The 13144-nt window shown below is 42.1% G+C and overlaps 1 pseudogene; it reads left to right on the forward strand.

The window, feature by feature from the left end:
- LOC131512095 (RNA-binding protein 3-like) lies at positions 1-472 on the forward strand (annotated as a pseudogene).
- Positions 473-13144: the final 12672 nt, after the last annotated feature.

Genomic DNA, 13144 nt, shown 5'->3' on the forward strand with positions numbered 1-13144 from the left:
GTCTCTCTTCTCCACGGCGGTAGCTGTTCTTCTAGTCCTTTTGCTTAACTTGCAGTATCCGAATTGACTGCCATGTCTTCTGAAGAAGGGAAGCTTTTCATGGGAGGGCTCAATTTCAACACCGATGAGCAGGCTCTGGAAGACCACTTCAGCAGCTTCGGTCCTATTTCTGAAGTGGTCGTTGTCAAAGACGAGGAGACACAGGGATCCCGGGGTTTTGGTTTCATCACCTTCACCAACGCAGAGCATGCCTCAGATGCCATGAGAGCCATGAATGGAGAGGTGGTGGGGACCAGGGCTATGGGAGTGGTAGATACGACAGTCGTCCTGGAGGATATGGGTATGGATATGGATATGGATATGGAAGGTCCAGAGACTATGGTGGCAGCCAGGGCGGTTATGACCACTACTCAGGAGGAAATTACAGAGATAATTATGACAACTGAGATGAAGCTTGTGCACCTAATGTAGATACACAAGGAATAAAACTTCTGATCCAGGATCATCCTTCCAAATGGCTGTATTTATAAAGATTTTTGGAGCTGCACTGAAAAATCTGTTTAGTACATCAACTTCTATTTTTGAATTGAGCTCCCAAGGTAGCTTGTTACAAAGACCTTGTAGAAAGTTCCATATGTCTTTTAAAGTTTTTTCTCCCATTTAAAGACAAGTCCTGGGACATTTGTAGAGTCTGGGTATTTTTCTTTTTACCAGTTTTCTAGTTTGGGCTCTCAGGATTATGGGCTATGGCAAAAAATGTTTGGTCACTTTTTTTTCAAATAATGTGCATTTAGGGACATTTTAAAAACCTGTATACAATGTTTATCATGATTAGAAAGCAATTTCTAAATGCAGCTGCAAGAACATGATCAGAGGTGGTTTGGGTTTTGTTTTGTTTTGTTTTTTATTCAAGGTCACCACCCTGATACACAGAAGTTTCTTTAAATTTTTTTTTTCAACGTTTTTTATTTTTATTTTTGGGACAGAGAGAGACAGAGCATGAACGGGGGAGGGGCAGAGAGAGAGGGAGACACAGAATCGGAAACAGGCTCCAGGCTCCGAGCCATCAGCCCAGAGCCTGACGCGGGGCTCGAACTCATGGACCACGAGATCGTGACCTGGCTGAAGTCGGACGCTTAACCACTGCGCCACCCAGGCGCCCCCACAGAAGTTTCTTAGAACTTGCAAATGTCTTTTCTTTAATAAGGGAAGAAAAAATATTCTGTTGTGTTTCACTTAGCATTTAGGATGTCTTTCATGGAGCTGATTAAAAAGTTGAAATGTGAAAACAAAAATAAATAAATAAATAAATAAATAAATAAATAAATAAATAAATCAATCTGTAGTTCCCTTGAGGGTTGCTGAAGGGAAGGTGGATGGGGGATGGGATTGATGGCTGATGGGCACTAAGGAGGTCACTTGGGATGAGCACTGGGTGTTAGACATAAGTGATGAATCCCTGGGTTCTAGTCCTGAAACCAATACTACACTGCATGCTAACTAACTTGAATTTAAATAAATAAATTTTTAAAAATACACACATAGGGGCACCTCGGGTAGGTCAGTTGGTTAAGCTGCCCACTTCAGCCCAGGTCATGATCTCACAGTTCGTGGCTTCAAGCCCCATGTCGGGCTCTGTGCTGACAGCTCAGAGACTGGAGCCTGCTTTGGATTCAGTCTCCCTCACTCTCTGCCCCTCCCCCACTTATGCTGTGTGTCTCTCTCTCTGTCTCTCAAAAATAAATAAACGTTAAAAAAACTACACATGTAAAAAAATGCAGTTTCCTGGGTACTGCGACAAGGAGCATCTTCTCACATTTACTGGTCATGTTTATTTCTTCTTCTGTTAATTGTCCATTGATATCTCTGGCTTACTGAAAAATGGATATTATCTTTTAATTCGCATTGCCCTAATTAATAGAGGAGTTCAGCATTCTTTAATGCTTATTAGTCAGTTTTTATCTCAGTATTTCATACTGCCTGTTATATCTTTTGCCAGTTTTTCTAACGTGTTGGGTATCTTGTTCTTATTAATATTGAATTCTTAAGATTTACTATTGTTTAGGGGGTCTCAAAGTGCAGTCAGTTTTCAGAGAGCAAACACAATCTGATGCAAAAATCTAAATTAAAGTCGTGTCCAGGCCAGTCCTGGGGTTAGCACATTGCCCCTTGTCTGTGTTGTATACCCACAATAAAGCACAGAAAACTGCCAGATGATAAATTAGGTATCTCCTCCAGCAAATGCCACATGCCTCTTCTTTCCTCCTCTAAATAAGCTGTTCAAAGAAAGAAGGAAATTGATCATTAAAAACAGCTGCTGGTTTTATCAGAAGCACTCAGTAATAGCCAAAATCAGTTTGGGGCTCAGACAGCAACAGCATGTATTAAACATCCTCTGCGTGTGCAGTAATGCTGGTGTTTCCTTAAGAATATAGCAAAGAACTTTCTAGACCCTCCTAAGGGTGAGTTGGAGGGGGTTACTGATGCTAAGCAAGACCAGATCCTAGAAGGGGTCCAAGTTGAAGCTTTTAGAGACTTCCACGGTCAATCCAGGAAATAGGATACAGGTGATGAGCCCAAAAGGCAGGAACAGGGTCAGAGGTAGGAGCTAGGCTAAGGTTTAGGACATGGATGGACCTGGAAAGAAAGGAGAAGCAAGATAAGCTCCAGAAGCTTCCTGTTCCAGAGAAGAAGGTCCCCAACCAACTGTAAGAGCCACGAGACACCTGCCATGAGTCCTCAGATGGAGTGGCTTACAGCCGTTAAGCTTTAACTCTCCCTATGCAACCCAGGGAAGCCTGGGCCCCTTGCCTGGAGACAGATTCATTGGCCCAGGGTGGAGGCCAGGCACCAGTATCTCTTAAAACCTCTCATATTAACCTAGAGCCAGGTTTGAGAATCATAGGCTTAAAGAGTTAAACCACTGGAGTCAAAGGAAGAGAAGTGGCCCCGATCTTGTATACGTTATTAACTCCTGTGCTCAGAAGCCCAGCCTGGATGGAGAGCGGTTCTGGGCCACCCATGAACAGGCCTGAGAAGGATATCAAACTCAAACACCAGGAGAGAAGAGTCTTTCACCTAGAATGATGGTACCATTAATTAATCTAGGAAGTACAACACAAGTGACTGGTTTGAGCAGAAGATAATGTGTTCTGTGTGAGACCCCCATGAGTATGTAGGCTAATTACATGTCAGCTTACTTCAGTTAGAAATAGAGACGAATTGCTCAGGAGAAAACTCTGGGCTAGGAATGTGCATTAGGAAATGACCAAGAGCTGCTGTGAACTGAATTGCGTCCCCCCAGAATTCATATTTTGAAACCCACAATGTGATTGTATTTGGAGATGGGGACTTGGGAGATCATCAGGTTGAGACGGAGTAACAAGGTGAAGCACTCATGAGGGTATCGTGTTCCTAGAAGGAGAGACACCAGTCAGCATGCTCTCCCACCCCTATGTGAGGACACTGTAAGAAAGCAGCTGTCGATAAGCCAGGAAGAAAGTTCTCAACAGAAACCAAGCATGCTGGCACCTCAATCCTGGACTTCTAGCCTCCAGAAGTATGAGAATATACATTTCTACTGCTTAAACCAATGTTTTGTTATAGTGTTTGTCACAGCAGCCCAAAGTGATTATCACAAGAGCCAAGGGAATGGAACCAGATTACACAGAAGGAGGTCAGAGAGTGAGAGAGAAATGCTTCTACAGTAGAACCTCAGGGAATCCTACATGTAAGAGATCCAGAGAAAGTACAAACAAGTCACCAGAGAGACAGAAAGAAAACTAGAGATGTGCCAAGAGAGAAGAGATTTGAAGAAGACAGGATGCCATGTAGAATAACTGGAGGGAAGCCCTTCCAATCTGCAGTGAAGTCACTGGTAACCTCAGAGAGACAATTTCAGGCCAGGGAGAGAAGCATACAAAAGATTTCAGAAGAAGCTTTCTTTTTTCTTCTTATAGGGCTCCCTGCCTGGACTTGATCAGCCGAGCTATGGCGCTAAGCCTTTTGGACTGGAAGGTACATTAGAAGCTCCATCTGCACAACCTGGTCTATCATAATAGAATGGTCTGATGCTTGTGTTTGGAGTCCACAGAAGAAGCAAACAGTGCTTACCTCATTCCCAAAACTACATGGGGATGGCCTTTTGCTCGTGTCCTATGTTATGAGATGTTACCCCCATTGAGGCTGGAGGCCACCTTCCTACTCCATCCTAACGAAATGGGAGCCTGGACTCCTTTGACTCTCTCCTGCTCCCTTTCTTGGGACTAGTTCTTCCTCCCTATACTAGCTTAGGTAAACCTCTGGTTTATACCTTGGACATTCCGACGCAACCAAGAGTGATAGCTATCTCTTGGAAGCCCTGATTTCATGCTATCTTAGGCTGGCAGCAAGATCAGAAATATCAATATGCCCCCTTGCACTGAGGATTTGGGGCCACCATCCCATTGGTCCTCATTGGTCCCCTTCCCTATCCCACTGTCCCAGGCCAGTTTACTCTTTCCCTGTCCTGCTTTTCTTCTACTGTGGCAGCCCCAAACATACCAGGGAGTTGAGGTCATGGCACTGTTAACACACGCACTCACACTTTGCTCCAAAGTGCTGTCCTAACTGGCCTTTCTGGGTGCTTGATGCCTATGCCAATATAAGAACACTTTCATCACTTTCTTTTTTAATAATGTGAACAGACATATCAACCCATTTTTCTCAATAACAAGTCAACAGAAAATATTCAAACACTTAACAGAGTCAATATGAGAGCTGTCTCCCGGCAGCAATAATCTTGCTGGAACACAGACATAACAAACCTATCATCTCCCTCCCACCACATCCTCCCACAGAGCCAATCGCCTGTCACTCCTGGACCTCAATGATCCCACCAATGAATAAACAATTAGACTTGAAGTAAGTTTCCGGACCAAGCTGAGCCCACGCTGCCTGTGGCCTGATCTGTGATGAATGATCAGGGAGCTTAGCAAATGCTGTGCGTCATATATCAGGGAACAATTTGTTGGTGTCAATTTTTTTTAAAGTGATTTGCAAGAGGGCTTGAAAAAAAAAAAGCCCACAAGGAGACATCACCACACTCCTTCAGTTTTATAGAATCCTTTGATATGCTCAGATGAAAGAAACAGAGCTATGTAATTAAGCCTGTGGACAATCCCCTGAGGTCAGATGGGTATTGAACCTTCCTTAGTGGATGCAGGGGAGGAGTTTATGGTATCTCAGCCCTGTTTGCAGCCAACTCCAAGGATAGTTAGATGAGCCCTGTGTCTCTTGCCACCTGTCCCCCACAAATAGGGCAGAAATGAAATCCAAACCAGGGCCTTGCTGATAACCTGAACACCAAGAAAGGATATGATCATCTCTGGCTCTGGCAAAACTATTAACCTGCCTCAGTTTCTCCACTGGGATTAAGAATGAATGCAGCTTGGAGTAGAGGCAACATATTTCTGTACTGATGCCATTCTATGCAGATGTGCACCTGTTCCTAACACTCCATTCCAAGAGAATAGCCATGAATGGTTAACCCATTGATCGAAATGTAAGTATCTTCAAGAAATGACAATGGGCCTCCTTTCTCAAAATCTGGATGCTTCTAACTACCTCCATTAGTCAGATTATACTTTTTTCTTCAGGTCCTGAGTATTGATCTTTTATTGTCACATCTATTTTTCTTGACCTATTCCATAATCCTTAGGTAGGTAAAAGATACAATATTATACACAGATATAGATAACATGGCCCAGGTAGTCTGCCTTACTAAACCATACTAAACTATACGCACAAACCATCTATTCGTACCATCTCAGGAAGTTCAGCATGGGGACCAAAGACTTGCCAATTACTTTTTGAGTTACCTGAGCCAGAGCCTCATTAGTGGAAAAAGTGATTTGAGTGATGGCAGAGAACATGCCGCTCACTGCCCACAGGTAACTGCTTCCAAGAGTCAGAAAGAGCCAGTAAAAGACAGTGAGAACACGGAGTCCAATCCTGATTTTGTCCCAGGTTCACTCTGACACTTTGTTCTCTCTCTACCTCATCTTCCTCCTCTGTGGAATGAGAACACTGGCTGCCTCCCAGGGAGGGACAGGTTCTGGAGACCCTAATGAGGGATTTGGTAGCAGTTGGCAGCTGCCCTGTGTGGAATATATATGTTTGTTAGCCCACATCATCCGCCTCCCCCCTGGAGACATCACTGGGCAGCTCCAAGGATAGAGACACCTACAGACCCTCCAGTTCTGTAAGAACCCCTGCATGATCTGGGGGCCACTCATTGTATTATCACTGTTCAAAACAAATAATGTGTGTGCTTCTATTTCCTTTAATGGTAATTGACTTACTTAGGATATTTAATAAAATCCAGACATCATTGCCTCATTACTGGCTCACCAAACACAGTGAAATTCATTCTATTAATACTGCTAAGGTTTTGTGTGGAGTTATATTTTGATTCAGGGTGGGGTAAAGACAGGCATAAGGCCAGTGGAAGTAAGTGGGGGTGATCGGTAGTGGGAAATGTTCAGCTCTTAGGCCAGTCTTTTAACTTGGTTGTCTACACTAGTCATATTGCTTTAGTCACTTAAAAGAAATTGTCTCACTTGGGTGAAATTCCACCTACCTTGGTTTACAAAACAATGTTCTTGGAATCACCTATGGAACCTGCATCAAGTATCCAGTAATGGATTGCATCCTGATTATAAGAACCTCACCTCTGATAGCTCACCATGTCTCTCCTCTTTTCCTTCCCTATTCCTTCTTCAGAAGCAGCAGCAGAAGATAGTCAGTGCTGGGAATTATAACTGCATGATGAGTTCTTACTTCATAGTGATTACTAGGAGGAAGGGTGAGGTTGTTTTCACTATATTCATGGTCATGATCAGAAACCCAGGAATGACAATCCTGCCCTGCAATCACATCTTCTCTCTAACAGCAAGATTTTAAGAAGGTAAACACAACACGCAGTAGCAGAATGAAAATAAAAAACCAATTAATTAATAGTGTTCAAATGCCTGACATTCTGAAAAGAGGTCTGTTAAAAATATTGAGTTAGATGGGGCGCCTGGGTGGCTCAGTCGGTTAAGCATCTGACTTCAACTCAGGTCATGATCTCTCAGCTCATGAGTTCAAGCCTCGTGTCGGGTGCTGTGCTGACAGCTCGGAGCCTGGAGCCTGCTTCAATTCTGTGTCTCCCTCTCTCTCTGCCCCTACCCTGCTCGTGCTCTCTGTCTCTCATAAATGAATAAATGTTTAAAAAATTTTAATAAAAAAGATACATTGAGTTAGAACAGGTAGATTCTGGAGGCACCTGAGTGGCTCAGTTGGTTAAGCATCCGACTCCTGATCTCGGCTCATGTCATGATCTCACAGTTAGTGAGATCAAGACCCACATTGGGCTCTGCACTGACAGCACGGTGCCTGCTTGGGATTCTCTCTCTTCCTCCTCTCTGCCCCTCCCCCACTCACACTCTCTCTCTCAAAATTAATAAATAAACTTTCTAAAAAAAGAAAGAACAGATAGATTCTGCTTGAGACCTTAACAGGACTTAATACCCCCTCTCTAAATTTGAATTTAGGGAGTAACAAACTCAGATGTGCTTACTGAGAGGGATAAAGAGATGAATAACATTCAGGACCCCCAGGATTCAACTATCCAACTTCTTTGTTGAAAGAGAAAGAAGTGACAGTTTACCAATCTACAAATTAAGGTGAATGGCAAAGAACAAGAGAGAGGTGAGGGACCCAAAGATGGCACCTTTCAAGGCACATTGCCCCACCCACCAGTATTTGGGACTCTGTTCCATCATCAGATCAGCAAGCCTTCAGCCCTCAAGGAGGTAGACAGAGGCCAGTGCTCTTGAGTGGGGTAAAGAGGGAGCAGTGTCCCTTCCCCTTCAACTAACATCATTACTGTTGTTTTCATCAAGCCTAGACAAACATTCCCACATCTATGCAGCCATTCCAGGAAACTAGTGCTTATTTACTGGGCTTCTCCTATGTTCTAGGCATAATGCAACACCCTCTACAACCCAAATAGAGCTCTCTTCAGTGGCTATAGCTTAAGACAAGCTATTAACTTAGACAATACGTTCAGGATGGAAGTGGGATTGGAAGGGTTCATTGAAACTGGTTGGAGAAGTCCCAAAAGCTTTGGGAATAGAGCTTCATACACTGTAGAACAGACACTCAGCTTCAGGTTATGGGAGAAACTGTAGCTAAGAAACTTATTCTGGTACTTAAAGGGTGAGTAGCCTAATGTTCCAAGACAGCTGCTTGACCTCTTGCCTTGGCATCTGCATTAAGGAGAGTTACGTGATCAGATTTGCCATGTTGGACAATTGCTATACCTGCAATGTGAAGAGGGATTTGGAGGAGATTATGACTGTGCCTTTCAGTCAGCCATTGAAATCAGTCAAACAAAAGATAATTGTGATCTGAGCTATGTCAAGCTGCGACCAGCATAGCTCAGGTTGTAAGTTGCTTTTGCCAGAATTACTTCAACAGAGGAAAATACCAATGACATATTAAGTGACAACATGGAATATAAAACTAAATATAGAATTAAGCTGCTACATTCACCTACTTGGTAGATTAACATTCTAAGAACATTCCAATTGAAGAACAACTAGATCCCAGATTGAATGACATTCTTATGTTGTTATGAAAAGAAATACATAAGGTCTCCAAGGATCCATACATGCACACAAAAACAAACATAAATATGAGATCTGTGTGCAAATGGTTAGCAGTGGCTACCCAGGAAGAGAAGGGTATTGCCTATAGCAGGTGGCCACAAAGATACAGAGCCTTGGGCTAACATTAAGGTGGGGAAATGGAGCCTCAGACTCCCTTCTATTGAGCCCAGACACCTGACGAAGTGAAAAGTTATGCCAACTGTGATATTAAGCCAACTGTGAGGTCAGAGGACACACAGTGTGCACACAAGACTGCCCTCACTTCTGATACCAGTGGTAAATACTCAGGGTTTCCCAAAACACTCTCAATTTCAATAATTCTCCAGAAGGACTCACAGAGTTTACTGAAAACTATTATATTCACAGTTATGTTTTATTACAGGAAGAGGATACCAATTAAAATAAACCAAGGGAAGAAGCACATACAGGAAAAGCACCAAAGGAGGAGCTTCCATGATCCTCTCCCCATTGGAGTCATGGATGCATTACTTTCCTGGCATCAGCGTGTAACAATGTCTATGGAGTACTGCTGTCCAGGAAAGTCCATAGAAGCGTTTCATATCTAGAGCTTTTATTTAGGCTCAATCACATAGCCCATGTGGCTACCTTTAGTCTCCATTGCCTCTCTGAGGTTTACTCTCTAATCCCTTCAAGAGGCAAAACTGATACCACATGGCCCAAAGCTCCCATTATAAATCACATTGTTAGACTATCTGCTAGCCAAGGCCCCTAGACAAATAAACACACTCCTATCAAGCAGGACATTACAAAGCTCTAGAGATCACCCTCAAGTAGCTGAAAGAAAAGGCCAGATGTCTCTTTAGGTTAATTCTTCACTACACAGGAAGGTTAAAGCAGCCCCATGTCACTGGTACCCCTTAGCCCCCAGCATCTTCAATTTAGGCCAGCAGAATTAAGGTCAAGCAATAAGTTCACAAAGTGAACCAAGCACTTGAGAAATTAAGCCACCATGCATGAGAGCCAATAGAAACAAATAATAGCTTTAGGTCAGTAAAGCCTGCAGATATTCAAACTGTCAGAATAAGAATAGATACATAGAAAATATTTAAATTAGAAAAACAAATGAATAAATCCAAAATATAAATAAGAAATGAGATACTAAATAAGCATATAAAAATATGAATGACAAGAAAAGAGCTATGCAGGATACACCAAGAAGATCTAAGTGTTCTAAAATAGACCTGGGATTTGTTTGAATCAAGTAGGGTAAGCAATGCAGGCACAGAAATGACTGTCATGAAGGAAAAAGTTGTTATTCTCACAGATCCCTAGAAACAGGAGGCACAGCACACCGTTCAGTGCCCAGGGTTGGTCAGGAAGTAGGGGGAGCAAGGGGAAAACATGGGCAAGAGTGTTTATTGTAGTTACCATGGAAATGAATGGGCAAGGCAGGGTAGGCAGGCTTAGGACTGGCCATTTTGAATAATAGCATTGGGTTCTAGAGTGTAGGGGCTGACTCTAGTTGTCTGGTACCTGACACTGGCATGATTAGGGCAGGGGGATATTGGCCCTGAGTATGAGGTGGTAAAGGGTGTGGGCTCTGGATTGGTTAGTTTGCTCACGAAATGACTCCAAGAGAGAGTCATTTACTATCTCTAAGATTTGGCTGAGCCCTCTCTAAGTTCAGTATCAGCAAGGCGCCAAGATGTCGAAGTATCAGCAAATTAAAAAAAAAATTTTTAATGATCAATACACTAATTAGACACTAGTGTCTAATACGAGTATGAAGAAAAAGAATAAAGAAGATTGAAAAGAGATAGTATTTGAAGAAATAACGACTGAAAAATGTCCAGTACTAGTGATAATTGTGACTCCACAAATCCAGACAACACAACATACCCCCAAAAGGGCAGAGAAAAAAAAGATATCCACACCTAAATACATTGTGGTGAAAAAGAAGCAGAAAGACAAGACAAGACACTGAAAAGTAGCCAGAGAACTGACAAATTACTTTCAAAGTGATGGTGGTCTGAGAGCAAATTTTTCAATAGCAATGATGAGTAGTTAGCAGTGAGAAAAATAACTACCAACTTAGAACTGTACTCCTAACTTAAAAAAAAATTTAAAAACAAAAGTGGGGGGGGCACCTGGGTGGCTCAGTCAGTTAAGTGGCCGACTTCAGCTCAGGCCATGATCTCGCGGTCCATGAGTTCTAGCCCCACGTCGGGCTCTGTGCTGACAGCTCAGAGCCTGGAGCCTGCTTCAGATTCTGTGTCTCTCTCTCTCTGACCCTCCCCTGTTCATGCTCTGTCTCTTCCTGTCTCAAAAATAAATAAATGTTAAAAAAAAAATTAAAAAAAAAAAAAAGAACTGTACTCCCAACAAAACCATCCTTCCAGAATGAGAGTAGGGTCCTGGTTCCAGACAAGATGGAATAAACACATTTGACTCGGTCTCTCTCACCAAATGCAGCTCTCAACCATGGACAGCATGCATGCAGCAGTGCTCAGAGAAATCTGAATTATAACTGATTGCTAACAGGAAGCCTGGGTAAAGAGGTCAAAATTTTAAGAACCAAATGGTAGTGATTTTCCCACTTTTCTTCTTTCCAAGAGCACCTGGCCTGGACTCAATAGCAGCCCAAAGTTGGCTAAGGAGTAGAAAAAAAGCTAAGAGAAACCCTCTCTTTCTGGTCTGGGGAGTAGGAAAAGGGAACTCAAATAGAGTAGAGGAAGCCATGATCTTTTATTCCTTTTTCCATTCTTTCTCATTCCAGCCCTCAGGGTGGTATGTACATTTATAACCAGAACCTTACCATTTCACTCCATGAGGATTTGGACCTGGGGAACCAGTACCATGAAGATATTCCAGATGCTTTTGCTGTAAATAGTAAACAGTGTTTGTGTCTAACCCAGGAATTGCGTGTTTCCTATCAGAGTGTGTGTGTGTTTGTGTGTGTGTGTGTGTATCACACTCCTCACAGCTTCTTACTTAGCAATAACCTTTAGTGTTTACATTAGAAAATAAAAAAAGCTAAAAATTTATGAGCTAAGCATTCAACATAAGAAAGTTGAAAAGAATGACAAAATGAATCCAAGTAGAATGAAGGAGATTTCACTTAATCTAAGAAGCTACTGATATATGCATTGTTGTTTTATATACCAGTTAGAAACAAAAAAAATTAGGCGCACCTGGGTGGCTCAGTCAGTTAAGTGTCTGACTTTTGATTTCAGGTCAGGTCATGATCTCACAGTTGGTAAGATTCAGCCCTGCATAGGGCTCTGTACTGACAGCGAGGAGCCTGCTTGAGATTCTCTCTCTTTCTCTCTGCCCCCAACCTCAAAATAAATAAATAAACTTAAAAAAAAGAACGAAAAAATTATCCTTAGAATTACTTAGTCACAGTTTTTCCCATATATCATTCAATTTTTTTTCAACTTCCTGTTGTTAATGTTTGTGATTTTCCCACATGGTATTGTGTTGATGCGGCATTCCTTTAAATTTTTTTAATCTTCATTCATTTTTGAAGAGAGACAGAGACAGAGACAGAGTGCAAGTGGGAAGGGGCAGAGAGAGAGGGAGACACAGAATCTGAAACAGGTTCCAGGCTCTGAGCTGTCAGCACAGTGCCCGATGTGGGGCTCAAATCCACAAGCTGTGAGATCATGACCTGAGACAAGGTTGGACGCTCAACCAACTGAGCCACCCAGGTGCCCCTCAGTGCAGCATTTCTTAAATGAAGGTACCACTATTGCCTTAGGGATACTGTTCCACTCTACAAGTCTGATGCACAGGCAGAAGAATGACAAGTATGTTATAACTGCTACCTATCCAACAACAATTAAAAGCCTCGTCCACATTTCAGTTATATGAAAATAAGAAAAACTGTATATGTCAGGATCAACAAAATATAGAAGATAAGGTCAGAAGTTAGTGAGCTAGAAAAAAACAATAGACAACATTAACAAGGCCAAAAATTACTTCTTTGAAAAGACTGCTTCGTTTCTCTGGAGAAATTAATCTGAACTAAAATTAAAGTTCTGGGACGCCTGGGTGACTTAGTTGGTTGAGCATCTGACTCTAGGTCTTAGCTTAGGTCATGATGTTGCAGTTTGTGGGATCAAGCCCCACATTGGGCTCTAGACACTGACAGTGCAGAGCCTGCCTGGGATCCTCTCTCCATCTCTCTCTGTCCCTCCCCTGCGCACACTCTCTCAAAATAAATAAATTAAAAAATAATAAATTAAAGCTCTATATTGGTAATGAAAAGTGAATATAACTGCATCTATAGCAGAGATTGAAGAGATAATACTATGAATGACTTTATGACAATATAATTTAAATTTTAGATGAAGTAGACAACTCATAAAAAAAGAAAACTACTAACATTGAATCAACAAGAAATTTAAACCCTTAATATTTCCATAAATATTAAAGCATTGTTTAATGTTTATTTATTTTTGAGAAAGAGAGAGAGAGGAAGGGGCAGA

This window comes from Neofelis nebulosa, chromosome 1 (genome assembly GCF_028018385.1).
Source record: "Neofelis nebulosa isolate mNeoNeb1 chromosome 1, mNeoNeb1.pri, whole genome shotgun sequence".
Classification (NCBI taxonomy): Eukaryota; Metazoa; Chordata; class Mammalia; order Carnivora; family Felidae; genus Neofelis; species Neofelis nebulosa.